The sequence below is a fragment of the Gopherus flavomarginatus genome, chromosome 1 (assembly GCF_025201925.1).
Source record: "Gopherus flavomarginatus isolate rGopFla2 chromosome 1, rGopFla2.mat.asm, whole genome shotgun sequence".
NCBI lineage: Eukaryota > Metazoa > Chordata > Testudines > Testudinidae > Gopherus > Gopherus flavomarginatus.
Window position 1 is genome coordinate 48,784,555 of NC_066617.1, and position 24,559 is coordinate 48,809,113.

At 44.3% G+C, this 24,559-nt stretch overlaps 2 long non-coding RNA genes across 7 annotated transcripts in view; both read left to right on the forward strand.

Annotated features, from left to right (window-relative positions):
* The window catches only part of LOC127042903 (uncharacterized), a 45,321-nt gene extending 43,223 nt beyond the window's left edge, over nt 1-2,098 (forward strand). For all 6 annotated transcript variants that reach the window (XR_007772076.1, XR_007772074.1, XR_007772078.1 and 3 more), the window contains 2 exons: nt 384-487; nt 1,545-2,098. This is a non-coding gene — a long non-coding RNA (uncharacterized LOC127042903). The remainder of the gene's footprint in view (nt 1-383; nt 488-1,544) is intronic.
* LOC127042920 (uncharacterized) overlaps nt 1-21,834 on the forward strand; it is a 325,760-nt gene extending 303,926 nt beyond the window's left edge. Inside the window, exon 2 of the long non-coding RNA XR_007772107.1 lies at nt 21,663-21,834. This is a non-coding gene — a long non-coding RNA (uncharacterized LOC127042920). The remainder of the gene's footprint in view (nt 1-21,662) is intronic.
* The last annotated feature ends 2,725 nt before the right edge of the window (nt 21,835-24,559 follow it).

Here is a 24,559-nt window from a genome sequence, read left to right on the forward strand (position 1 = left end):
CCCACCCAATATGGCTTTACTATTGTAACTCAGTCTTTTTTTACTATAAGCTGAATTATAATAAAAACAAGTGCTGCTACTTTTCAATCTACTTCTGCCAATCAACAAGGGAAGGGGAGAATTGGTGGTGGTCTTTCATTTGTTAGGAGGCACTCCACTATTACGGTGATGAGGGCCATGTAAAGTACCAAGATAGATGGGAAATGGCTTTGACACAAACTACCACAAGCTATGATATGACCAGTTTCTGTATGCGCTGATGAAGGAGGAATCTTTTTACTTACACACAGCATAGGTCACGCTGCTTCATCAATTAAAAAGGCACACAAAAAAAGGGTAAGAGAGGAAGAAAACTCCATGCAATTTCTCTCAGTTTTCACCAGCTGGCATCATCCCCTACTCCATACAGAATGGGAAATGAGCTGGATGTTTGGTTTTCAGAACCTACAAAACAGTCTGGTGCAGAGGCCCTAAGAAAAACTTGCAAGTAAGTATAGACTCTGTAATGTGTGCTAAATTCACCTCAGACTGAATCCTTATGGGGAAATTTAAACCTCTGATGATAATGATTGATGATATAAAGAAAGTGCTGACAGAAACTTGCTCATAGTGTTGAAAATGTCACAATTATAATAGGTGAAAAAGTACCACAGAGTTTCTTCAGGCTTATTGTATTTTTATTGCTACCCCTTTTTCAAACCTCTAGGGATCTTTCAACTTGTCACAATTTTCCTTTGTTGTTTTTTTTTAAAGGGGAAATTTGCTTCCTTTCTATGCTAATCCACCTCAGACATGACATGCCACCATGAAACTTCTAAGACATAGGATCACAATTTGTTCTCTAATCATTACCAAAACAACATCTGACAGAATTGCTATGTTCAAACCTGTTTTGCATTTTCATTACAAACTCCATGCTTAATTAGCATTACAACTGAAACCTGGCACTGAAGTTCCCCTTCATTATTTGACAATTTGCATGCAGAGTTACAATACACAGGCGATGGCCACCCTTTCAGAAAGTTATCAGCACAGACCCACTGATCTGAACTCAGTAGGATTTTATCCATGAAGCATATAGTCAAATGAAGGTCCATAATAACCATATGAAACCTTTATTGTTTGAGATAGTGGCACTAATGCATTGAGCACTGTGATGTTGCACTCCATATGTTTATGGAAATATGCTTATGAGTGTAAATATAATGTAACTGGAATATGCTTTATGCAAAAGTTCTCTTGTCGGGTATCATTACAAAGCTTATGATCTACTGAGTGTGTTCATTCCATTTATTTGCATGTATTATTTCTCTCCGGAGTCAGGAGAATAAGATATAATCTTGTATTATCGTTGTAAACATGTTAAGTGGAAGCCACTAAGGGTGCTTCAGAATCAGTTACCTGTAAATGGCTCTGTTTACCGGCAAACCTTCAGGAGGTATACCAAGCAGCCCTGGAAGAATGGAGACTAGGGCTTTCACAGGACATGTGACCATGTCACATGATACTGGAATCCATTTTAAACCTGGTGCTTTTCCATTTAGGAGGAGTGAGAACCAGAGAGACAAAAGATTCCCACCTTGTGCCAAAGCTATAAAAGGGGGTAGAAGAGAACAAAGGGGGCTACAGTCATGAGAAATCCTCTAGTTACCACCTGAGCTGGAACCAACAAGAACTGTACCAGGGGAAGGATTGGGCCCAGACCAAGAAGTCATCTAGTCTGTGAAAATGAGGAGTCCTTATGGCAACTTAGAGACTAACAGATTTATTTGGACATAAGTTTTCGTGGGCTATAAACCACTTCATCAGATGCCCAAATAAATGTGTTAGTCTCTAAGGTGTCACAAGGACTCCTCGCTGTTTTTACTGATACAGACTAACACGGCTACCCCTCTGAAACTAGTTTGTAAAAGAAGCTTATTGGAACATCACTGAGGGTGAGATTTACCTGTATTCAATTTCTTAAATGTATTAGACTTAGACTTGCTTGTTTTGTTTTATTTTGGTTGGTAACTTACTTTATCAGTCTGTTATAACTTGAAACCACGTAAATCCTACTTTTTTATACTTAATAAAATCACTTTTGTTTATTAATTAACCAACCCAGAGTAAGTTGGGGAGCAAACAGCTGCGCATCTCTCTCTATCAGTGTTCTAGAGGGCAGACAATTTATGAGTTTACCCTGTATAAGCTTTATACGGAGTAAAACGGATTCATTTGGGGTTTGGATCCCACTGAGAGCTGGGTGTCTGGGTGCTGGAGACAGGAGTACTTGCTGAGCCATTTTCAGCTAAGTCTGCAGCTTTGGGGACGTGGTTCAGACCCTGGTTGTGTGTTGCAGCAGGCTAGCATGTCTGACTCAACAAGACAGGGTTCTGAACTCTCAAGCCATCAGAGAAAACAGGCTCAGAGGTAGTTTCAGCACATCAGGCAACAATATAAAGGGGGTCTCTGTGACCGAGCCTGTCACAGGCACTTTGTATTTTTTTAAAACAATTATGTTTCTGATGTTGTAATGTGTGAAAACAGATGGGTTATTTCAGCCTTGTTTTACTTTTTTGTTTTTTCATCCTGTTACAGTTCTAAGGTGAGCTACACTGATGATCTGTCTCTCCATGGCATTTCTTTCAAGTGCCATATACAGTACCCACACTTCTGAGTGCAGCCCTATGATTCACCCCACCTTTTGCTTGATCATCAGATTAGAGCACCCCATTTCCCAACTGTATTACTGCAGGTCCAGATGGGTCTGCCACCTTCTATCGAGTCCTCTGTGAGAGCTGTGACCAGCTGGTAAAAGCAGTGACAGAATAGCCTCTTCACAACACTGTATGATTTATTTATCCAGAGGAACATCAAAACAGAAAGAAAAGGGTTAAAAATAACAAAAGCCTAAGTTTTCATTTCCTTACCTGGCTAGGGAAAGCTAACTTTAAGAAGCTTGTGCTTAACCAAGACACCCCAAAAGCACTGGGGCTGAGTGAGACAGGCTGCCCCAGCAACTACTGCCTCTCTGACAGTCTGACCCACAATTTGGCGGGTGTGGGGAAGAAGGGATGTCTTCACATGCATCTCAGGTCACAGGCTTTTATCCATTTCAAAGTTCTTTTGAATCAGAGTTCATGCATGTTGATCTCCTGTGGTTTCCATTAGGACTCCTGAACCTGGTCAAACTGGGTTATGTATGTCTAAAGAGGGGCAGAGGTAATCTTCCTGCAGCAGATACCTGATATTTTCCAACTGAGCACAGGCAATTGAATTCTGTCCGCTATCATCGATTTGGATTACTGTATGATTTAACTGTCATCTTTTAACCAGCAATACAATAACCACCAACCCCACAGATATATATATAACATTCATAAAATATAATACAGCTACTTCCCACGTTCTTCACACATGCTCTAGCTAAAAAATAAAAAGACTAGATTTGGAAAAACACCTATGTTTTTGCAACTAGATTTTGCAAGCACGTTTTATAGTGAATGGGTGACCTAGTTATTTAACTTTGAAAAGTGCTATTAAGCAATGAAATAGCTTCATTTCATAACATTGTTTCACTCTGCATTGAAAGAATGATAAAAAAGAACATTATTTGGATTTCAGTAAATGTTCTGTTCTATGAAATTGTACATAGTGTACTTCCAGTCACATCAATCCCACTATAATGCATAGCTAATTTCTATGCCAAACTCAAAGAGGGCCAAATCCTGAGGTTCTTACTCAACATTTACTCTGTTCTTACTTGGGCAGAACTCATATAAGGTGGGAGTTTGCCTGAGTAAAAATTGTTTGAGGAATTAGGATTTGAACCAAATGAGATGACCCAGCACATCTTTAATGATGCAGATGCCACATTTGTAAGCATAAGCTCTCCCTTTAGGCTCATTTCTAACACAGGAAGGCTGATATACTGCTTCAGGACTCCACGTTACACCTAGACACAATAGAATGAGCTCCCCTCTCCCCCCATAGCCACTCCATGCCCAATAAAGATGTACTTCTTGTTTCTGTTTCATCTGTTGGAATCTCAATGCCAGTCACCCTCTCCCCCTTCTGCAGTAGGAGGGCTTTAGTTACCTCCTATAGCTTTGAATCGAAAGGGAAGTGATCACAATCCATGGAGATCTGTTTGGAGGATGCTGGGACTTTTTTAACATAACATACACACTCTGAGTGGCATGAGTTTACATCCTGGTCCTGGAGACAGGGTGCAGGTCCTTTCCACCTCCCTCCCACCTATGCCTATTGTTTTCAAGGGGGGAGGCAGGATCAAACTCACAATGGGCAAACTGTCCCCAGGTCAGCCTGCTCAGGATCAGTGCACCTTGCGTACAGCATATGTCACTCTTTGGGACCTATGTGCCTCTGAAGGGGCATTCCCTCACTGCCAGAGAGAAGTCTAACGAGCTCTTCTGGGCCTGTTCAACCCCAATGAGTCTCTACCTGCAAGGCTTGTTGTGTGGGTGGGGAGGGGGAGACTGCATAAAAGGGAAAACCTGCCACAGGCAGGAGCAGTTAACAGGAAGAAGACTGCCCCACCTCAGACAGCTGATACAGGCCTGTGAACAGGGAGACAGTAACAAACTTCATTATTTCTGAAGCTGCATGACCCAGCACACCCCATGAGGAAGGGATGGGGGTAGACTCCTGTCATAAACAGATAGCTAAGGGTTAATGTCTCTTTCACCTATAAAGGGGTAACAAAACAGTGACCTGCAAACACCTGACCAGAGGACCAATCAGGAGACAAGATACTTTCAAATCTCATGGAGGGAAGCCTTTGTTGTGGAGTTTGGGTTTGGGTTTGTTCTCGTTCTCGTTCTCTCTGGGTCCTGGATGGGACCAGGTTTCTGCCAATCTCCCTGCTACAGTCTCTTATCTATTCAGAATTGTAAGTAAGAAAAGGCGGTCATAGTCTTTTAATTTGTTTTTTGTTTCATTTGCATGTGTGTACTTGCTGGAAGTAGCTTAAATTGTGTTTCTGCTGGAGAAAGTTTCTTTCTATTGTTTATAAGTTGAAAGACCCTGTAACTTTTTACCATCTAAAGTGCAGAGATAAACCTTTTTACTTTTTTCTTTCTTTTTTTATTAAAAGTTTTGCTTTTTAAGACCTGTTTGATTTTTTTCTCCTAGTTAAGATCAAGGGAATTGGTGGGGAGAAGGGAAGGATAAATTTTCTCTTTGTGTTATATTCACGCAGCTTGTATTGCCTCTGGGTGAGGGGGAAGGTAACAGTCCTCTCCGTGTGGTGATTCAAGAAGTTGAATCAGGCGATCTCCTAGTGTTCCCAGGGCGGGAAGGAGCAGGGAGGAAGAAAAGAGGGGGAAGGGAATCGTTTATTCCCCTTTGTGGTGAGACTCAGGGAATCTGGGTTTGGGGTCCCCAGGGAAGGTTTTGGGGGAACCAGAGGGTATCAGGCCCTGGAAAATTCCTGATTGGTGGCAGCATATCATACCTAAGCTGGTAATTAAGCTTAGGGAAACTCATGCTAGTACCCATATTTTGGATGCTAAGGTCCAGAATTGGGAATTATACTATGACAACTCCATTTAGGCTAAACCCAAAAGGCTGATCCAAGAAGACTGCCTGAGTTGTAGGTCATCCTTACTTCTCTAATTTCTCCTCTCCCATAAGGGAGGGAAGAGGACTTTTATTATGGTTCTTTGCTCCAAGAACCCCCTTGGATGTCCACTGGGGTAAAAAGACACTATACAGACTTGAAGCAGGGACTTGAGGGGACCTCTGCACCCTATAAATGGTGGGAAATAGGCATGACCATACCTGATACAAGGGTTTAAAAATAAAAGCCTTAGAGGGAATAAAGCTCAGCTGTTCTGCGTAAGACAGAATCAGAGCACTGGTATAAGTGATTAGCAGAGATGCAGCAGCAGCAAGCCACTCAGCAACAGCAGTTCCAAGAGCAATTGCTGCAGCAGCAGACTACCCAGCAGCAAATTCAGAACACACAACAGCAACAGCTGCTGAGGGAACTGATGGCCAGAAAAGCTACAACCCCAGCCTTGTTCCTCCACCAATCCTGTTCAGCTCCACTATCCAGGTCAAGCTCCATGTGGGGCAGGCAGGGCTGGATTAACCTTTTGTGGGCCTGATGCCAAACATATTTGCGGGCTCCCATGGAGGCAATGGACCATGGCACGGGGAGATCAGTCCCCAGAGCGAGAGGCCAGCCAAGGGCAATGGGGCATGGTATGGCAGGAGCGGCCCTGCTCCACCAAGCCCAGTGCAAGGGCACAATGGCCCACCCGGCCCTGTGCTGCCAGCATGCCCCTTCCCCTCAGGGGTGGGCATTCTATGCCATACAGCCCCTGCACCTAACATCCCCCTGACTCCATATGGCCAGTATTCCCAGCACTCCCTCCAAACCCACCCCAAAAATGCACAACACCCTGCACAAAACCACCCGTGCCCAGTGCCCCCTCCCCACCGCCCAACACTACTTCCCAGCACCCCACACAGACTCCCCGCTCCCTAGGAGGATGACCAGGTGTCCGATTTTCAACAGGAACACCAGGTCGAAAAGAGATCCTAGCAGCTCCAGTCAGCATTGCTGACCAGGCCGTTGACTGTCTGGTTGTCTGAGACCGGCCAGGCTTCTGCACTAGTCCTAAGTGGCTCAGCTCCAGGGAGACAGGTGGGGCCCCACAGGTGTGGTAAGAAGACACTGCCCGGAGCCGGAGGTGCACTGTGGTCAGGCCAGGGGACAGAGGTCCCGGCAGGTGGGGCCAGGGGGCGGAGAGGAGCAAGTGATGGTAGTGGGGAGCCAGTGGGGTCTCAGAGTGCAGTGCAAGTGGAGCAGGCTAGGGCCCCTTCTGGGCATGGGCCCGGATCCAGGGAGCCACTGGCACCATTGTAAAGCTGGCACTGCCAAGCAGGGGGAGAGCACAACACTTCCAGCCCTGCTCCACTTTCAGACCAGCTCTGCCTCCAACGCTGTAGTGAGACTGTTCCTGTTCTGCCTCCAAGCCAGATTCTCCTCCAACCCCAGCTCCACTTTGCACTCTGTTCCATCCCCAGCCCAGCTCTGCTCTCATTTCCTCTGCCCCAGTCCCGTGCATCTAGCTTCAGCTCCTCCCCCATCCCCCGTTCCACCCCCAGCTCTGTCGTCAGCCCAAGCTCCAGTGTGGAGGAAGCAGAGTACAACTGGAAAAGTTTGCGCACCACGGTTCTGGAGGTAGACCTCATCTAGGCTAAGCCCAAAGGGCTGATCCAGGAAGACTGCCTCAGTTCCAGCTCGCCCTTACTTCTCTTTACTTTCCTATGAACTCCTCTCTCCCATAAGGGAAGAAAGAGGGAAGAGGACTTTTCCTTTATTTGTTTGCTCCAAGCGCCAGGTGGAAAACAGAGACAGTATAAAGGCCTGAAGTGGGGACTTGAGGGGAGCTCTGCACTCTATATTGCCCTTTACAACCATGGAAGTGAGCCTCAGGAGCAGGCAAATGTACTCAGTCAGACACTGTCCTTCGTTATACCCACTAAAGTTAACAGTGCAACTGACAGCAGAACTTGGCCTACTGCATTTAGTGTGACCAAACATACATTAACAGAATGGACTAGTCAGATTTTTGCTGCTGTGAACAATGGAAATAAATTGCATGGTGCATTCATACAATTTTTAGAATGAGCCCTGAGCAGAATGTAGAGACCGTCATTTGTTCTGACTGGAATGCTTAGTAAGTCTTCATTATTTCTAATAGTAAATAGCCTGTGTAATGTGATTCTGTTAAAATCCACTAAAAGTGGAATCTACTTTATCAAAGCAAAGAGCCTATTACTAGTCTGAAGTTAAAGTTATTGATTCTTGTTCTCAAAGACATTATAAATCCTCAGATGACATTGAATCTTCCAGGTCACCCAGGGCCTCTCTGAGGAAACAGTTCATATTTTTGCAGCCCCTATTTTTCTAATTTCTAGAAATAATACTTCAGGCAGCAGGAGACAATAATGAGAAGCTGCATCCCACTAAAGAGATTCTATACAGCACAAGGACAAAAGCACGCAGAAAAGCACAAGGAACGTTACTATCATCCACTTCCATCTGGAAAGAGACATTTATGGTTGGTATATGTTATGCAATAATAATAAACACACAGGTGAGAAATTTCTCAGATAGTGAATATGAAAATTAGTATAGAGTCACCATATCAAAGGTAACTCTGCACTGAAGACAAAATATGTGGGAAATTATTTGTAAAGATTCTTTTATGTTTCTGTTATTGTATCAAGATTTAACTCCAAACACTGATCAAGGTATAAATGCAGATATATATAATGAAGAGGATAGAAAGAGGTTGGAACTGCTTCAACTAAAAAAACAAAATAATACACACACCTCAGAGAAAACAGCTCTCTTTAAAACAGATCTGTGTAGTCTCACGTGCAGAAAAAAAAATCTACTGCTAAGACCCATCTTAGACTCTTAAACCTTTTCAATTAGTTTGGGAGCTATATCTTCCTACAAAGAAGGCAACCTTTACTACACTACTGTATTGAGCACCTCTGGCCATTTTCTCCACTGTTCATTCTTGGCTGCCATCCATAGATCATAACTAGTAGATGTGCTGTAGCACATCAGCTGATTCCTCATGCTGCTCTTAAGGGACTTGCAGGCTGTACAATCTGACCATTAAATTGTATCATTACATGGAGAATAAGCTATGATTCATTTTGTACTGACTGTGCATGTTAGATATGAAAAAGATGTTAATTACAAAGTTGTTTTTATTATTCATTCACTTACACAAATATATGTGCCATATTAACCTGATATACTTATGTCTGTCTGTTCCTGTTCTTTCAGAATCTCTTCATACATGTGACATAACATGCTATGTGCCACATGGTTTAGGTCTACCCCAGGGAATATGTTTTGCTCTCAGAGTGTTTCTGAGGATTTATATTACCCGATGTGCCTACAATGGGTTACATTCTGCCTTTGGATGTGTACTTACGGTTTCCACTGGCTTCATATGCAGGCAACTGAAAGAAAAAAATGTGTCTAATGTTATGTGAATAGAAGTATTCCTTCCAGCTAGAGATGAACTAATGAGGCGAAGTTCAGATTCAGGTGCAAAGTCAAATCAGGTCTAGAGTTCAAGTTTATATTCAGATTCTGTAGAAAACCTATGGTAGATCCAACTGTACTAAAAACTCATAAAATCTTGTAAAATTTTAACCCAAGGTAGCCAAAAATCTTACAAGATCAGGTATTCCCATGTGATTTTCAGCATGTCAAGACAAATTCTTGCGAGAATAGGCCAAGACTTTGATGACTCCGTAAATAGAAACAAGTCTCCTTCCACTTTTGAATTCAATTGAGAGCTAAAGTTGAGGACGGGTTGGTTCAGTTCTGAGGATATAAGTCCACATGTCATGCTGTCTGGTATGGGACACAGCTGAGAATGCTAAATTCAGGACAGACTGTAGGAAACAGGGCTGACATATCCCAAAACTGATGGCATATTCTGTTATAAGATTTCACCAAGCCAGTAACAAAAGTGAGCTCTTGTATGACTACACTGTTTCACAGAGAGCCACACAACAACCTCTAGGCACTCCAGCCCCTGGTTACCATCAAAATAACTGGATTTAGTAATGAAAGGTTATTAAAACCAAAGTTCACCACACATTAGGTTCTTCCAATTCCAAAGGATCAGACACTCTTGCCCAGGTCACCATGTACTTTCAGGATGACACCAAATATCATGCTGCAGCCAATCTTTAGTAAACTAACTAAAGATTTATTTTAAAAAAATAAAAGAAGAGAGTTATTAAATGGTTAAAGGAATCATGTGCATTATAACTGATTTCAGAGTCTGTAGTTCAGGATAATAGCAGTGATGGTAATTCTGCTAGCCTGCAAGTAGTCTCTCTGGATCACGCAAAAGACTAGGGACCATCAGTCCTTTGTTCAATACTTCTTTCTTGTTAGAAAATCAGAGTCCAGGGAAATGGCGCAGAAGTGAAGACAAAGCGATGTCATAGTCTGCAATTTATACCCACAGCACATGTGCATGTAAAGTTACTGGAACAAACATGGAGGCCTGGGTCACATGTGCCTTGCTGAGTCATGAGGCATTCATTGCTTGCGTGCTGAAGAGATCTCAGGAGGGGTCCCTGGAAGAGCTAATTGACCTTAATATTAATATCAAGCAGGATGGCTAGCCTTGATGTAAATCTGTCTTGGGCGTGTTACCCAGAAACATTATAGGCCTTACGTGGCCCCGCCCATACTCCACTCCCTGGCCCCTACCTGCTTCCCACTGCTGTGCTGTGGAGGGCTCTTCCCCCGTGGCAGTGGCCCCAGGCTTGGAGGGCGGCTAATGGGGGCCGGCCTGCGCTTCAGGGCTGGGGAGGGCCACAGGCTGCACCACCTGCCCACCCACCCAGCACTCCGGGGCTGAGGGCACGGGGCCGCGCTGCCCACCTGGTGTTCTGGGAGAGTGATGTCACAGTCTGCAGTTTATACCCACAGCACATGTGCCTGGGGCTGGGGGCCACATGGGGGAGGCCTCTGGGTTTCAGCGGGAGGGGTGGGGCCTTGGGCAGAAGGTAGGGTGACCAGGTGTCCTGTTTTCGATCAGAACACCCGGTTGAAAACGGACCCCAGCAGCGGCCATTGACTGTCCAGTTGGCAGCACCTCCTGGGAAGCAGCCAGCATGGCCCCTTTCTGGCTCCTACATGTAGGAGCAGCCAGGGGGCTCCACATTCTGACCCTGCTCCAAGCACTGCCCCCACAACTTCCATTGGCCAGGAACCATGGTGAATGGGAGCTGCAGGAGCGGTGCCTGCAGACGGCTCCATGTAGCAACCAGAGGCGGGACTTGCCACTGCTTCTAGGAGCTGCTTGAGGTAAGCACTGCCCAGAGCCTGTACCCCTGACCCCCCCACGCACACCTCAACCCCCTGCTCCAGCTCACTTCCCCCTCCCACCCTCGGAACCTCTCGGTCCCAGCCCAGAGCACCCTCCTACATCCCAAACTCCTCATCCCCAGCCCCACCCCAGAGTCTGCACCCCCATCCAGCCCCTTCCCATACTCCGAACCCCTCAGCTCCACCCCCCAGCTGGGACCCCCCGCCTTCACCCTAAACCCCTCATCCCTGACCCCACCTCAGAGCCTGCACCCCCAACCGGAGTCCTCACCCCCTCTCACATCCCAACCCACTGCCTCAGCCTGAAGCCCCCTTCTGCACTCTGAACTCATCACTTCTGGCCCAACCCTAGAGCCCACCCACCCACCCAGTGGGAGCCCTCACCCCCTTCCGCATCCCAGCCCTCTGAGCCAGCCCAGTGAAAATGAGCGAGTGATTGAGCAGAGGCAGGGCCTTGGAGAAGAAGGGACATGGGCATGGGGTTTCAGAGGAGGGGTGGGGCAAGGGTGTTCTGTTTTATGTGAGTAGAAGGTTGGCAACCCTAGCAGAAGGGAAGGGCTGGGACAGGGGCTAGCCTCCCCCAGCCCGGGGTTCACCCGCTATCCATGAATATAGACAGGATAATCATACTCAGCAGACCATAACTTTTCCAGTGATGCCTTACACAACATACTTTGTACAGGATGTATCATAATTGTGCAATGGTGGTGATACACTAGTGTAAACATGATCATCTTTCTTTCATACAGCATCATACCACCCATCAATAAAATTTGAAAGAGGTTTAAGTTCACTGTGTTGGCTCAGTTATCTCTTCTTCTCATGGACTAGAACATGAATGGTGGATGAAAGGATGGCACTTTTAGCTTTAAAATGTAGTGAGTGCACATGTATTAGTTAAAGTGACTTCAAGTAAGCTATGACTTTTTTCCCTAATGAATGATAACCTTAAAAATAAATAACAGAAGAATACATTATCTTGTATATTAAAATAGAATTAAAGAGCAACATTTTGGTTAAAATACTTTAAAACACAAATGGCTAGCAACAGCAGGTAAGCACAGTGAAATAAACAAGGCAACAAATCAGGGATTACTGGCTCTACTGCAGAAAAACAAAGTAATGCCAAGCTACTGTGGACACCTGCAGTATTGCTTATGGATAGTGCAGATGTGCACCAGATGAGACACTATGTTTAAACAAAAACTTTATTTAAACTGTTGACTCATGTTTCCCTCAATAAGCTTTTCATACACACAACACACCCACTCACACAAACATAATTAGAATATAATAAACTGACCTGTTTATCAAGATATGTCTCCTAAAGATTGGAAAGGAAGAAAATGATATACTTACTGTTAATTCTATTATTAAATTATTGGAAGATACTCAGATGCTACAGCAATGGGAATATATAAAATCTGAGATAGATAAAGAATGCAACTTAAAATATAAAAAAATGTTAATTAACTTGTAGATGGAGTTTTAGCCCGAGATCGGGGTTAGTATGAAGACATTGTCATGTGGTATAACATCATGTAATCCTTTTATTTCTGTTCCTGCACCTAGCTCTTTCACTCTCTCACCCAGACACAAAGAGGCAAAATGAAAATAATTTTAACAGAAATATATTAAATCATTAATATCTCACAAAATTGTCAGAATCAGGCTAATAGGATTAAGGGCCTAGTGTCTTTTCAGCTAGTTGATTGCACACAGTAGCTTCTGTGTCAATTTGATATCAGCTGATGGGATAGGAACCACAAACACATACTTGGCAATCCAAGTAAGATTGGTGCTAATTAAAGCATTCTTGACAGACAATAGGGAATTTTGTTTGACTTCAGTATAGGAACTTGGTCTATTTATGTTTTGTATTAGATACTGGTTATCTATTTAAATGAATTCCGTTCAAAATATGCATGTGATCAATGTCTGTTTTATGATGCAAGGTGTCAGAGGTAAGTTTTTATGTTCAACCTTAATTTTGGCCTTTCCTGGCTTTGAGCATTGATCATGCATCCTTAGTGTTTTATTAATACATTTTTGCACATATTATTAATATATTTAATATCTTAGTTTCAAAAGATTGTTTACAGAACAAATAATATGACAAGGCACTCTTCAGAAGTTCAAAATCCTATTGGCTTACAAACAAACCTGTAGCAGAGTGGATCTCTGCTCCGGCCCAGAAGGGGTTAAAACAGCCCCTGGATAAGGGCTGGGGGCTGGAGAAAGCAGCCTTTTAGGCTGGGCTGATTGGGGAAGTGGCAGCAGCTGGGGCCACACCCCAAACTGAGCAACAGGCCCTTATATAAGGGCAGAGAAGCCAGGAGCCCAGACAGTCTCTCTCTGTGTTCAGAGAGAGAGAGAAGGGTCTGGCTGCTGGAAGCTGAGATAAGGTACCTAGAGTAAAGTAGGGCTGGGGAAAGGCAGTAGAGTTGGGGAGCTCCTGCCTGGAAAGTCCCAGGCTGTGGCCTAGAGTTAGGCCAGGAGGTATTGAGGTTGTAGGGTGCAACCCAGGGGTAGGCCAAGGCAGCAGGTCCAAACCCCTTTGCTGATGATGAGTGGCTGATACTGCAGTCTGCCCCAGGGTGTGGGGCTAGACAATGACTGGCAGTAGCCTACACTGAGGTGAAGTGGGGATAGAGGGTGGGGGGTTCCCAGGGAGGGGAAACACCTAAGGAAAAGGGGTTGCTGCCAGGAGGCAGAACCCTATGTAAAAGGGGCACTGGGGTCCAGGGAGGGACACAGGGCCAGTAGCTGAAAGGCAGATCACTGGCCTGCAAAGGGTGCTCTGAGCTGGAAGTTGAGCTAATTCCCAGGACAACCAGCAGGAGGTGCTGTGGGGGTGAGTTGCACCCAGTTACAAAACCCAATAGCACACTTAATTTCTATAATCTAAAAGAATGTAGACAGGTACTATAAGAATGCCCTATCCAATAGGTCTTAGTTGGTACTCAGGTCAGGAGGACTTTATCCTGTGAACCTTAAAGTCTGTGTAGCAGGATGAGCACCTCTTCATCTCTCTAGAGTTCATAAAGGTACATTTTTGCAGAGCTCCCTCTTAAGCAATTTACAAAGCCTTAAAACTTCTTCCTCAATCCTTTCAAAAGTTATAACTTCTCAAGAGCCCTTTTACTTTACAAGATCCAGAGAGGCTGAAGCAAAAGCTCATTCCTCACATGATCTGCTGGAACAGAAGCATCTGCCCTTGCCTCAGGACCTGCCCAATTTACAGAAGCTGCAGCAGTTCTTCTGCCAGTCCTAGAATGTACCTACAGAACAACGGCCACACTGGGTCAGACCAAAGGTCCACCTAGCCCAGTATCCTGTCTTCTAACAATGGCCAGTGCCTGGTGACCCAGAGGGAATGAACGGAACAGGCAATCACCAAGTGATCCATCTCCTGCCACTCACTCCCAGCCTCTGGCAAATAGAGAGTAGGGACACCAGCCCTGCCCATCTTTACTAATAGCCATTGATGGGCTTATCCTCCTTTAATTTATCGAGTTCTTTTTGGAACCCTGTTATATTCTTGGCCTTCACAACATCTTCAGGCAGTTAATCAACATACCTATTGACTAACAGCACTATATTCCATTACCCTTTTTGTTATGCAATGTATTTAGCCATGTGCACATGTTTAATGAATCATTGCTTAGCTGCACCCTTTGCAAAAGGAACAAAAGAAAAAAGGCAACCTCAAAAAACAAAACAAAGCCAAACAAACACACAAATCCTAAGGTGAAATCCTGTCTCCATGGAAATCAGTGGAGAAACTCTCAGTGGAGTCAGGATCTCACCCTAATGTGCATGCTCATGCTCAACACAAGATTTTTTCAAAGACTCATTAATCATTCAAATTAATTTTATAAATGAATCATCTTACCACAAGGTGCCTCCTGGTGCCCAGGCATGGTATAGCAGCTCTTTCACTGGGCTAGAAGACCCTCCCAACAGTCACTCGATCGGTCAGCATCCTAAGTCCACCTCTTCTGGGGTCCCAGTTGTCCAAACTGAAAGTTCCAACAAATGTCTTTTACACAAACAAAAATTCGCTCCTCTCTCTGGGGTTCTTCGTCAGTTTATCCTGTAGCCCCCTTGCTGGGCTCAATAGCCCTTCTGGTGAGTTTCTATACTCCCTTCCTTGGGGCTGGTAGGGGAAGCCAGCCCACCCTTTATTCTGGTATCTGGCCCTGGGCCCTGTACTGAATAGCTAGGTCTGCTCCTAACCTGCACTGCAGTTTTCTCTGGGCCACTTCTTACCCAGCCTTTTAAGTTCTCCTCTGGGTCTCGCTGTCTGTTCCCTGCTTAACCAGGGTATCTCCCAGGCCACCCTGCCTGGAGAGCTTTTCCTTACTCTCTGAGCTTTCTGGATGGCTCTTTCTCCAGCTCTTTCCCCAGCTAGGCTTTATTACTACATAAGGCGTTATTACCAGTCTTTCTTATTACTTAACCACTTTCTGCTTTATGGGGAATTTGCCTGATTTTCCTGAGGTGGGGCTCATTAGACTTTAAGGCCAGAAGACACCATAGTGATCATCTAGTCTGACCTATACATTGCAGGTAACAGAATCTGATCCACCCACTCCTGCAGTCAGGTTGGCTTATCTTAGTCCATGGCTCTCCAGTTCATAGGGCAATCCACTTTGTTACAAATAGCAATTATCTGCAAGGTAAGCAAAGACACCTAAGTGAAGGCTCTTTCTTTATTATAACTTTCAACCCTGAACCATTTTAGCTATAAAGGATTTTTTTTAAAGTCAAGCATTTTTATTGTTTTATATATATAATCGTGGAAATTCACTGTACACACACACACACACACATACCGGTTTTTCTCAAGCTAGGACCTTGCCTGGAAAGTTCCATCCCAATAGGCAAGGCCTTGCTTAGGCATATGCAGCTGCCTAGCACACGCATAAATTTTGGGCACCACCCTCACTGGCTGCGGTGCAGACTCCTCTCCTCTCCGGCCCCTCCCCCATGCTGGGCCAGCAGGCTACTCCCCAATCCCCTGGCCCTTCCCCTCTGCCCACTCACTCCTCAGCCATAGGGCTGAAAGCGCTGGCTAGGGCGGGGCCTCACGGAGCCAGGAACGATAGTTTACATGCGAGTGAGCAGCGGGAGCCCGGCTAGGGAGGGGAGGACCAAGCAAGCCTGAGAACATAGTCGGGGGGGAATACCCATAGATTGGGAAGGGGAGGAGTCAAGCTTGGGGGTAGAGCTGAGCACAGGACTTCGAGGAGTGGTGGGAGGGGGAGGAAGAACCGGGCTGGGGATTGCTGTGGGTAGCTGTGCCATGCGGGGGGGAGGGGGGCAGGCAAGGCTGGGAATGGAGCAGGGGCATACCTGGTGGCTGGTGGGGGAGTTAAACTTGGTGGGGGGTAGAGGTGTGCACAGGACTTCAGGGAACGGATAAGGAACTGGGCTGGGTATTGCTGGGGGGAGCTGGGCTGGGAAGGGAAAAGAGCGCGGGTGGTTCTTTGGCTCAGTGATCAAGCAACAAATGCGCTAGGACCTCCTGGGGAGCAGGCTGGTGGCCCCGGGGGAGAGCAGCTGTCCCCAGCAGCCCCACACTGTACCTGCACTTCTCCGCTCTTCTGCCCACATGCCCTGTCCTGTCGGCAACTCCCTGCAATCTCTCTCCTAGTCCCATTTTCACTCCATGTCCCTCTTCTCAGAAGTTTAAGCCCAGACTCGGAAGATTCTGTTTGGACTGTCACCTTTCCTCTCCTCCCTTCCCCAGCAGGGATCAGCAGTGGACTTGGGTTGGGAAGAAGGAGAGACACACAACCAGGCTAGGGAGGTGGGAAAGTTAAAGGAAAATAAAAAAAGGTGGTGTTTGCTCTTCCTGCCCATTCACAATATTCCAGTGTCAACAGAAGGAAACTGACATTAAAACAATGGGAGGAGTGGGATGTACCTGGAGCAGAAAAGAAGCAATCAGGACTGCAGAATGCAAGGGAGGAAGCGACCTCTTAACTGGGGAGGAAGATGGACTCGTACTTGACAAGGCTGGAGTAGCTGAAAACTTTTATTTAGGAAAAAGGGACATGATTTTTTTTTCTTGTAGATCCAAGTATCTCCAGGGCTCTCTCTCAAGCTGGTAGCATTTTGAATGAGAGAGCGTTCTAAACAGTGCAGAGTTGAGTGGGATTTTAAGGATCCCTTCAAGAATGCAGCACCTTCTTCCTCACCTGTGGGAAAGACCTTTAAAAACTGCCTTAAATAATCCAAAACAAGAGCCACTGTTCAAATGAAACTTGGCTGGTTATGGCTCCAGCCCCACTGTCGAACCATTGTTCAAACTGTGTGCTGAGTTATACCCAGTACAATCCCACTGAGCCGTGTGTGGCAACCAGGTGTATAAATCAGGACAGAAAAAAAGATTGGTGCCTCAATATAATTCCTTTTCTTATTAAACTGCACATCCCAAGCACCTCTTTACTTTTCAGGATTAGGGAGAATGAAAGGCCATTTGGGAGTTGATGGCCCAGAGCAGAGGCAAGCAAGGGCCTGGATGAGGGCTGGACTCAGCCATTGGTATCAGCTATTTCTTTTTTGTCATTCAAATGGATTTTGGGCCATGGCTCACATCCTAGCCATCATGTAAAACACTTCCCTGTGGCCTTTTGACATGCACATAGACGTATCTCACTGCCAAATCCGTATCCTAGGAGGGGAGTGGGAAGGCTGCAAGGTGATTTCTCACCTCCATGCAGCCAGTGGCCTAAGCTTGCCACTGTAGTGCTGGAGCCTCCACATCTATTTATTGACAAAATTTGCAGAATTTTAAAGTATTGTGTACAGAATTTAATTGTTTGGTGCTGAATTCCCTCAGGAATATGGGGTGCTGGGCAGTTTGAGGGGGGCTGTAAGAGGGGTGCTGGGCAGTGTGGCGGTCTGTGAGTGGGAGATTGCTGGGTAGAGAGATCTGTGGTGGAGATCTCTGGGTGAGGGGCCAGTGGGCATGGGGGTTGCTGAGCATATGGGGGTGGAAGGTACTGGGTGGGGGCAGTACGGCAGGGCGTGTTGGCAGCACAGGGCTGGGTTTGAGGGTGCAGGTGGGAGGGAAGTACAGGGATTAGTAAAGGCAGCACTGTGCAGAGGTTGGGGTGAAGGCAGCACAATTAAACTGTTTTTAATAAAGTGCACGTGGCAAGTTTTCCAATACTGTAAGCTTACGTTTGTGTTGCTAAGAGCAAGTTGGGCATAGGGGCACCAGTTTAATAATACTGCATACAGCCCTATAAATCCTAATGATGGCCCTGTCAATATATAAAATTTTCAGAAAGCTGAGCGTCTAAAACCAGGGATTTAGAATCAAAATTGTTATGCAGTTTTTCACTCTACATCCAGTTCAGCAAAAGCATTTAAACATGTGCTTAAGTCCACCCTTATGCAAAGCACGTGCTTAAATGCTTTGCTAAATAAGGATGGACTTAACTGTTTTGTGGATTAGGGATAGACTGCTGAATCACAGCCAAAACCAGTTGCTGCTTCTATCCATGTAAAGCCTGCACAGTGCTTTGAAAATGAAGTGCTATAATTACATTAGCTAATGAATTATTTATTTGCTGATGGTGTTTCATAACAAAGGGTGGCTGCATGATGAAACGTGCAAAACCAATAACTTTAGTTAAAAAAGAGCAAGAACAAAACATACTTTCTATTAAGTTGTTCAAAATAGAGAGTATGAGAAAAATTAATTCAATATATTTTACTTTTCAGTAAAAATGGTTAAAAGCATTTAATCATATTTATAATCTTTATAAACCCATATTGCACTCCACTGAAGATATCTAGAATCAGATTTGTAAACATTTGTGGGAAAGGGTTGCTCAGTTGCAAGCTGGCTAAGGCAACAATTTAAAAGTCACTTTTTTGGTCATAAAAGTCATGGCTGTAACAAACATTCAGTCTTAATCATAACAATACAGAAACCTCACTATCTTTCATTACCTCAAGAGTTAGACTGAGGATCTATCTGCATTATAATTTAATTGTTCTGTAGTTTTAAATGAATGTATCTGAAGCCCAAACAATAACAGGCAAAATTGGAGTATACTTAAAGCACAAACTATGACAATAAAAACCTTTCTCTGATTATCAGGCAGTATTGTACTCTTAGAAAACTTGAAACATCACTGAGGTGGATCAACAAAAATCTATAAATCTAACCAAAACAATTGCATTAGTCTTTCCCCATGTGATAGTGACAAGTTGCAGCCTGCAGTGCTCACAAATGAAATTTGTGACAGTTTTCCTGTTAGGATACAGGCTTTAGGTCTTCTGATACAGGCAGCAATGAAAGAGAGGACAGTGAATTCTCAGGATAAAAATAGAAGTGCCAGGATTGGAAGCACTGCAACAAGTACAATATCTTCAAATCACTCAGAGCATGCGGGTGTCTAATGTAATCAAAGTTGCTTTTATGATGTTTCACTTCATAAGACTGGGATGCATTGCTCTATATGGGATAAAGTAAACAGTAATCTCTGGCTTCATTTCCAATAAGTTTTAAATGCTTGAATCTCAAAATCTCTTCATTTAACAACTGAAGCGTAGACATCTTAGAATATTTAACCTTGAGTACCCTGGGGAGAGATTGTGAATACTAAGCTTATTGCTCTTTCCTTGCTACACACAGTAAAGGACTGTACCAGAGGTAAATGATCTGACACATGTAATTAAAATCATTATCACAAACACATTAAAGGACAAATTCTGTCATCAGATCTGGGAAGTAGATCTTAAATGAGCAGCTCAAGGCCTGATCCTGCAGTTTGTCACAAGCACGCAAATCCTGCACCTCTGGTGCCCCATTGACTTCAATGGGTATGTACAAACAGCAAAGAAATAAGTGTTTGGCCCATGCCAGTTGATTCGGGCTCATGGGGATTAGACTGTTGAGCTATTTCATTGCTGTGTAGACTGCTGGTCTCAAGTTGGAGCCTAAGCTCTGGGACTCTCCCACCTCACAGGATCCTAGAGCCCAGGCTCCAGCCCAAGCCTGGAAGTCTACACAGCAGTGAAACAGCCCTGCAGCCCAAGCCCTATTAGCCCAAGTTGGCTGTTCCGGGCCAGCTGTGGGTTTTTCTTTCCTATGCAGACATACCCAATGGGGCTCTGCTCAGGGAGCTGCCTGCAGCAGTAAGGGGCAGAATTGTAGCCATAATGGAGCACTGAGGACGCTGAAACATGTGAGTGGGGATTCTTCAACACGTCAAACAATATTGTATGTGAAATCTACATCGAGATGGAGCAATTCTCGGAAAGCAAGGTGTTGGTTAGAAAAATAAGGACATTTTAGTCAATGCTTTATTAAATCGAAGACTTGCTGTCCTGACAGTGCCCTCCAGTCTCAGTGGTGGCAGATGACAGAACAAGGAGTAATGGTCTCAAGTTGCAGTGGGGGAGGTTTAGGTTGGATATTAGTAAAAACATTTTCACTAGGAGGGTGGTGAAGCACTGGAATGGGTTACTTAGGGAAGTGGTGGAATCTTCTTCCTTAGAGGTTTTTAAGGTCAGGCTTGACAAAGCCCTGGTTGGGATGATTTAGTTGGGGATTGGTCCTGCTTTGAGCAGAGGGTTGGACCTCCTGAGGTCCCTTCCAACCCTTGATATTCTATGATTCCACTGAACCCAAACAAAGATTTATACTAGTCACAAAGTTTTCCAACACTGCTCTTTGAAGTTAACCCTTCAGTTAACATAACTGCCAGGATGAGCAGAACACACAGAAACTGAGAACAGAGAGGCAGAGAAAGAGACTTTGAGGGAGCAGTTTATTAGCTTGCAAGAGAGCTTTTGGGACTGTTGAATGAAGAGACTTGGGGCTGTAAGCTAAGAAACTGCCAAATTCAGAGACAGTGTGAGCCTAGAGAAAGCTAAGAAACTGCTCCTCCTGTTTTTGGTTCCTTCTGTGAAGAGGTACTGGTACTAAGGGTGATGGTGGTGTAGCAGCACCCCATGGCTTGAAGTGGTTTCCATCAGATACAGGGTTTACAGTTTGTTCAATGGCTTTCAGCTCCCTCACTATAAGAACTGTTCCAGCGCCACTGCTTCTGTGTGCAGAGAAGCACGACTTGGAACATTCCACATAAACAAACAAAACTGCATCAGAGAAATACCTGATTATCACTAATTTCTACTCACACTTGGAACACAGGGCCCCAAACATCAGCTGGAAGCTTGGGTCTAAATGGGGCTGTCATAAACAGATAGCTAAGGGTTAATGTCTCTTTCACCTGAAGCACCTGACCAGAGGACCAATCAGGAAACCGGATTTTTTCAACTCTGGGTGGAGGGAAGTTTGTGTCTGAGTCTTTGTTTTCTGTCTGCCTGCTTTCTCTGAGCTTTGCAGAAGTAGTTTCTGCTTTCTAATCTTCTGTTTCTAAGTGTAAGGACAAAGAGATCAGATAGTAAGTTATATGGTTTCTTTTCTTTGGTATTTGCATGAATATAAGTGCTGGAGTGCTTTAATTTGTATTCTTTTTGAATAAGGCTGTTTATTCAATATTCTTTTAAGCAATTGACCCTGTATTTTGTCACCTTAATACAGAGAGACCATTTGTATGTATTTTTCTTTCTTTTTTATATAAAGCTTTCTTTTAAGACCTGTTGGAGTTTTTCTTTACTTCAGGGAAATTGAGTCTGTACTCACCAGGGAATTGGTGGGAGGAAGAAATCAGGGGGAGATCTGCGTGTGTTGGATTTGCTAGCCTGATTTTGCATTCCCTCTGGGTGAAGAGGAAAGTGCTTTTTGTTCCCAGGACTGGGAACGGAGAGGGGGAGTCACTCTGTTTGGATTCACAGAGCTTGTGTCTGTGTATCTCTCCAGGAGCACCTGGAGGGGGGAAGGGAAAAAGGATTATTTCCCTTTGTTGTGAGACTCAAGGGATTTGGGTCTTGGGGTCCCCAGGGAAGGGTTTTCAGGGGGACCAGAGTGCCCCAAAACACTCTAATTTTTTGGGTGGTGGCAGCAAGTACCAGGTCCAAGCTGGTAACCAAGCTTGGAGGTTTTCATGCTAACCCCCATATTTTGGACGCTAAGGTCCAAATCTGGGATAAGGTTTATGATAGGGGCAATGATCCCAGGGCAAACAGCCTCCTTCAGGGTTCTTAGTCCATTCTCATAAGCATCTGCTGCTGGCTACTGTTGGAGACAGGATACTGGATGAGATAGACCATGGTCTGAACCAGCCTGGCAATTCCTACATTCCTAGAATGTTTATCTAAAATGTGAGCATGACCTGCAGTATTTTCTGACCTGAGACATTAAGATAAAGGCATGCTTGTCACACAAGTGCTCTTCAGGTGCGACTTGCTATCTCATTGCTCCTGCTGCTCAAAAATGTCAACTAACAAATACTGATCAGTAAGATAGAGACAGAGACACATTTTGGAGCAAAAACAATATTTCCTTTTTTCCACTTGTCTCATCTGGTGCTCAGATATCGGAAAAGTATATATCATGAATCCATAATTGATAATCAAGGGTAGAGGCCCAGGTAGAGACAGATACATCCTGGAGGTGAATACCTGGCTGCGAGGGGCTTCAGCTTCCTTGACCACGTGATATTGTTCCAGGAAGGAGGATGCTAAGCAGAGATGGGGTCCACCTATCAAAGAAGGGGAAGAGCATACAGACTGGCTAACCTAGTAAGGAGGGCTTTAAACTAGGTTAAATAGGGGCAGGAGACAAAAGTCCACAGGTAATTAAAAAACATGGAGACCTGAAAGAAGGATCGGAATCTAGGGGGGAGTATGGGCTATTATAGGAGGGATAAGGGAGAGACAAGAGAGAAAACGGGGTTGGAAATCAAATCAGTATCTTAGATGTCTGTATATTACTGTGAGAAGTAGGGGTAATAAGCAGGAAGAACTAGAAATGCTAGTTAATAAACACAACTATGACATAGTTGGCATCATGGGGTGGGGATAATACACATGACTGGAATATTGGTATAGAAGGGTATAGCTTGCTTAAGAAGAACAAGCAGGGGAGAAAGGGAGGAGGTATTGCCTTATATATAAAAAATGTATACACTTGGACTGAGGCTGAGATGGAAATAGGAGACAGACTTGTTGAAAGTCTCTGGGTAAGGATAAAAGAAATAAAAAAAACCCCAGGTGATGTCATAGTAGTGGTCTACTACAGACCACCTAATGAGGAAGAGAAGGTGGATGAGGCTTTTTACAAACAACTAACAAAATCATCCAAAGCACTGGACTTCGTGGTGATGGGGGACTTCAACTACCCAGACATGTGTTGGGAAAATAACACAGCAGGGCACAGATTATCCAACAAGTTCTTGGAATGTATTGGAGACAATTTTTTATTTCAGAAGGTGGCAAAAGCTACTTGGGGGGAGGCTGTTCTAGATTTGATTTTGACAAATAGGGAGGAAATGGTTGAGAATTTGAAAGTGGCAGGCAGCTTGGGTGAAAGCAATCATGAAATGACAGAGTTCATAATTCTCAGGAATGGTAGGAGGGAAAACAGCACAATAAAGATAATAATTTCAAGACGGCAGACTTCAGCAAACTAGGTAAGATCCCATGTGAAGCAAGTATAAGGGGAAAAACAGTTCAAGGAAGTTGGTGGTTTTTCAAAGAGACATTTTTTAGGGCACAAGAGCAAACTATCCCACTACATAGGAAAGATAGGAAGCATGGCAAGAGACCATCCTGGCTTAACAAGTAGATCTTCAATAATCTGAAACTCAAAAAAGAGCCATACAAAAAGTGGAAATTAGGTCAAATTACAAAGTATAAATATAAACAAATAGCACAAGTATGTAGGGAGAAAATTAGAAAGGCCAAGGAACAAAATGAGATTAAACTAGGTAGAGACATAAAGGATAACAAGAAAATATTCTACAAATATATTAGAAGCGAGAGGAAGACCAAGGACAGGGTAAGCCTGTTACTCAATAGGGGCAGAGGGAACAATAGCAGAAAATATGGAAATGGCAGGGGTGCTTAATGACTTCTTTGTATCAGTTTTCACCAAGAAGGTTGGTGGCAATTGGATGTCTAACATAGTGAATGCTAGTGAAAATGAGGTAGGATCGAGTCTAAAATAGGGAAAGAACAAGTCAAAAATTACTTAGACAAGTTAGATGTCTTCAAGTCACCAAGGCCTGATGAAATACATCCTAGAATACTCAAGGAGATGGCTGAGGAGATATCTGAGCCATTAGCGATTATCTTTGAAAAGTCATGGAAGATGGGAAAGATTCCAGAGGTCTGGAAAAGAGCAAATATAGTGCCAATCTATAAAAAGAGGAATAAAGGTAACCTGGGGAATTACAAACCAGTCAGCTTAATTTCAGTACCCAAAAAGATAATAATTAACCAATCAATTTGTGAACAGCTAGAAGATAATAAGGTGATAAGTAACAGTCAGCATGGATTTGTCAAGAACAAATCATGCCAAACCAACCTAATAGCTTTCTTTGACAAGCCTTGTGCATAGGGAGAAGCAGTAGATTTGGTATATCTTGACTTTAGTAAGGCTTTTTATACTGTGTTGCATGACCTTCTCATAAACAAACTAGGGAAATTCAACCTAGATGGAACTACTATAAGGTGGGTGCATAACTGGTTGGAAACCATTCCCAGAGAGTAGTTATCAGTGGTACACAGTCA